Source organism: Phycodurus eques, chromosome 6, assembly GCF_024500275.1.
Source record: "Phycodurus eques isolate BA_2022a chromosome 6, UOR_Pequ_1.1, whole genome shotgun sequence".
NCBI lineage: Eukaryota > Metazoa > Chordata > Actinopteri > Syngnathiformes > Syngnathidae > Phycodurus > Phycodurus eques.
This window is the reverse complement of record NC_084530.1, coordinates 21,846,585-21,851,601: the sequence shown is the minus strand read 5'-3', so window position 1 is coordinate 21,851,601 and position 5,017 is coordinate 21,846,585.

Genomic DNA, 5,017 nt, shown 5'->3' with positions numbered 1-5,017 from the left:
TTGCCCCAAGCCGTGCTCCGCAAAATGGCTCTGAACAGACTCAAGTACCCCGCCGGCAAAGTGCACGGCTCGGCTAAAAAGTACACCGAATATAAGGACTGATTTATTTTATTTTTTTTTAAATTTAGTTTTTTTTTTTTTTTTTTATATCATGTGGGATTTTTGGGTGGTGGCAATTATAGCTTTAACTGTTCTTTTGACATAATGAATGCTCTGAAATATTTGCATCTTCCGTTACTTTCAGAAAGTTGTCAATACTTTTAAAAGTATTTGTTTTTAATTTCCATGGCTCAACGAAACCCTTAAAAAAAGAGAGATCGCAGACACTAATGTTATAACGTAAGTTCTTTTCATGACGTTACATGCATGTAACGGGCAACTTTGTTTTACATGTGCTTTTTTTCTGTTAAGGTGCTAAACCAAAGTAAATTGTTCTTGAACAGACTAACTTTTTCGAAGTCACTCGTATCTAGGGCTGTCTCTATCGAATCTTTTTAGGATCGATTCTCTGATTAATTACTGATCGAATAATAGCCCTCCCAATATACCTTTTTTTTTTTTTTTGGTACACCCACGGGCTGAATGATTTCCCTTACTAATTCCGATTTTTGTTTTGCAGATTTCAATCGGATTCAAGGTAATAAAGCTTCAGTGCAATATTCGCCACGTGCAGTAACATTTACAAACATGACCGAAAATTACATCATACCATCAAAACATGATTACTCTAATAATGCAAGGATGAAAACTGAAGGTAAGCTTCCAAGTGTATCCGTTTTTCTTAACATTTTTTTTTTGCACTACTTTTACTCAAAGGCGCATTTTTAATGAAGTATCAACTTAAATGCAAAAAAAAAAAGAGATACAAATACAATCAAACATAAATATCTAGTGTAAAAATACAATTCAAAATATATGGTAGTAAAACCACTTTTCAAGGAATGTACACTTTAGTGTATAAGGAATCAAGCGAGGTCAGTTTGTCACTCAGCCGCCTGGCAAGGAGAAAGTCCTTGATGGGATCCCTTCTTCCCGGTTCTTTTCATATTTGGTGGTGATCTTGTTTCCAAATCAAAATCCTGATACATAAAACTTGGCTTTTACATGCATCCAAAACAGTTGCCGTTTTGAACTTAAAATAGGCCATTTACTTGAGTCGACGCCGCCGGATAAGTCACGGGAGTTGACGAGACCAGAAAAAAAACCTTCCGCCGCTACTGCTGCTAAGAAGTAATGGTGCTTTTACTCCGTTACTTTGATCTAAATCCCGCTCCCTATTATTTATCAATTATTGCATATTTATCAACTATTTCGTGCGCGGGACATGCATTGGGCGCTGTTAATAATTTAAGCGCTAGTGACGTTGAAGTCTAGTTTACCAATCAAACGACACAAGAAAGTCACATGACCTCACACAACTTCTTCTATTGGGCTTCCAGGCCATAGGTATTAAAACTATAGGCCACGCTGGCAGATTGTCGTGCCTACGTGGCGGCCATTTTGGGAAGGTCGTCGTTACCTTGAAGGCAGCGGCGCGCTCCTCTTTGTTTACATTAGAGGAACGAAAACAACAGCTTTCATGTATTGTATTACTTGTCTGGCACTGTCTGCCAAAACGCGGATGTTTCAGCGCACGTATAACTTGAGAAAAAAACATGCAGTAAATTGCAAATGTTTTTGTTGTTTATTATTTGTTTAATTGTTTGTGCCATTTACTCATTACTTGAGCAATTATTTCAGTCTGTACTTTTTAGTCTTACTCAAGTTATTTTTTTAGGAATTTTTTTTAGTTTTACTAGAGTCACATTATTATCAAGTAACAGTACTCTTACTAAAGTACAATGTTTGTCTACTCTGCCCACCTCTGGAGTGGACATCCTCAATTACTACTCTTACGTATAAACACAATTTTTTGCTCATCAGATCATCGCGTGTCGTATTTCTTGCACTGGTCTTTTGTATTTTCATGTTGAGGTACTGCGGGTCGTGGCCCCTAGTTGCGGTCCCAGCGGAACCCCGAAGCACATGTAACATCGGCGACAAGAGCTGATCCGCTAGTACATCTTGTATTAATTAGGAAATGTGCCTACAGTTATCTAATTAGTTCACAGATGTTAATGTTAAATGTCAATGTTCTATATAATAATAATTATGTTAAATGTCACAAGGCTATGGTCGGGTGGAAGCGTACAGCGCACTAGACTCTCTTCCTTCTCTCGTGGGATCCGGAAGCCGAGTGGCTCCTCTTTTCAGATAACAGTCAGTTTCCTCAGCGGCTCCTTATCAAACCGGTTCTCCCCTGCTCTCAGCCTGAATGTTATCAGTATGTCTGTAGTGTGTGTATTCATAACAGAGTGTGGTCAGTTTTAGTAATAAAATTTTTAAAAAGTTTTAATAATAAAAAAGTGCCGGCAATCAGTCCAGGGTGTACCCCGCTTCCTCCCCGATGATAGCTGGGATAGGCTCCAGCACCCCCGCGACCCTTGTGAGGATAAGCGGCTCAGAAAATGGATGGATGAAGTTTATATCTCATGGTAGTCGTTTTAACAACACACTACAATACAGGTTGGGCCAAAAGAAGTCTTAGTAATATCAGTTAAGAATTATGGTTTGGATAATTACCTAGACCTCCCAGTATATATCGTTATATCGTAGAGCTCTAAGGCCAAGTTAAATTAATGCAGCAAATTTCCTCTTACTTACTGTTACTTATCCGTAATAGCGTAACATATGGCAACTGCCCGTAACAAAATACTGAGAAATGGGAACACTTTACATCTGAGTATGTCTGCAGCCTCTAACCCTAAATACTCCTAAATGACCAAATGACATGTTGTATTCCTTGGGAATGAAATCCCCTAACTCTGCTTCTGGTTCTGCCGAAGCCAATTCAAAACACGTTGGTTACAAAGCACCAGGAGTAGGTTAATACTGATTGGTTAATGTGACCTGTCTTGAGTCGCATGCTGCTTCTGCTTGGTGACCTTAGCAGGATGCTAGGGACATGACATGTATGTATAAAATAGTTGACACAACAGATCCTGGATCCGTCAGGAGTGCTGCCCCCAAAAAATTGCTTTGGCGGCCATGTGATTGTTGAAATTGCAATTTCGATCAGGAAACAATAAATCGGTCAGCCCAAGTACACTACACTCTGGACTGGTAGCTAATCAATCATGTTTAAAGCCACTCCGATATGATACCATCAATCCACTTTATGTGGCGCTTTATCCTAATTAGGGTTGCAGGTGAGCTGGAGCCTATCCCAGCGCACTTTGGTGAGGGAATCGGGTTACACGCTGGACTGGTTGCCAGACGATCGCAGTGCACATATAGACAAACAAACTTACACCTATGGACAATTTAGAGACTTCAATGAACCTGACAATCATTCATTGCTTATGGAATGTGGAATGAAGTCAGAGTACACACAGCCAAGTTACAAACTCAGAACCTTTCAATTGTGAGGCAGACATGCTCATCACAATACACTCCGCTGCCTTAGTATTTTTACATATTTATCTACTTTTGGTAACATGAGCACTGGTGCTGGCCCTTGTTAGACTGCGCAAGTACAGTGGTGCCTTGAGTCACAAGTTTACTTCATTCCGTGACCACACTCGTAACTCAAAACATCTCAAATCACCTTTCCCCATTGAAATGAAGGGAAATGCGATTTATCTGTTCCAGCCTCTAAAAACAAATAAATAAACAAATAAAAAAATATAAAATATGTACTAAACAATATTGTGATTAGACTAAGATAAGTGTGATGGTCACTCTAATTGTGATTTTTTTTTTTTTTAAAAGTCATAGCGTTTAATCTCTATTATAAAAATCTGTGGTGTTCATTGTGGTTTGCTTCACCACTGATCACAGTGTTTCCAATATGTGAGCTTGGCGAGAGGCTCCAAATAAGAGAAAGCTTTTTTTTTCTTCCCCTGAATAATAGAAAAGCTTTTTCCTCACCTTCACCTCCAGCACGCCAGCCTCCATTTTGGGTGTCAGAGTGACAGACAGCCGGGGGTGACGTCCCAGCTCAGCTCAGTTTTGACTGATCAAAGTGGCGTCGTGTGGCTGCTGGAATTGGACTCAGTAAAAAGGAGCCTTTCTGCCCTCTCTGCTCTCATTTTGAGAACAGAACCGCCGAGGGGAAAAGTTCAATTTAGTGGCAAATTTTTCCTTTTTTACTCAAATTCTAGTTCGCCACATGTTTTGCTCTCAGGGGACTCTCAGACACTCTATTAGGGGCACATGTACTCATCTATTGGCATGCAATACATTCATCCATCCATTTTCTGAGCCGCTTCTCCTCACTAGGGTCGCGGGCGTGCTGGAGCCCATCCCAGCTGTCATCGGGCAGGAGGCGGGGTACGCCCTGAACCAATCGCATGGCACATACTAACAGACAACCATTCGCAAACACAGTCACGCCTACGGGCAATTTAGAGTCTCCAATTAATGCATGTTTTTGGGATGTGGGAGGAAACCGGAGTGCCCGGAGAAAACCCACGCAGGCACGGGGAGAACATGCAAACTCCACCCAGGCGGGGCCGGGGATTGAACCCAGGTCCTCAGAACTGTGAGGCTGACGCTCTAGCCAGTCGTTCACCGTGCCGCCGGCATGCAGTACATGATACTTTAAATATGTTGTACACATTTCTTTTTTTTTTTTTTTTTTACAATAATACAATTAAAATAAATAACATTAAAAATGATTGATTAATTTTGTGTTTTAAATATTTTTATTTTTGTTTCTTTGCTAAATATACATATTACAAATGATACATTTATATTAATATATTTTCATAAATTAAAATAAGTCTCAAATTTTATGTTTTTTTTGTTTTTGTTTTCATTTATTATTTATATGTATCGTATATCAAACAACATTTGTATGACTAAGATGAAAATGAAAAGTCTGAAAGGGTCTAAACACATTTGCCGGAAGATAAATCGCTAACGTTGTGGTCCTTGAGGTGGTGATAGTGGCACGCATTGTACTTCAAATCCACTC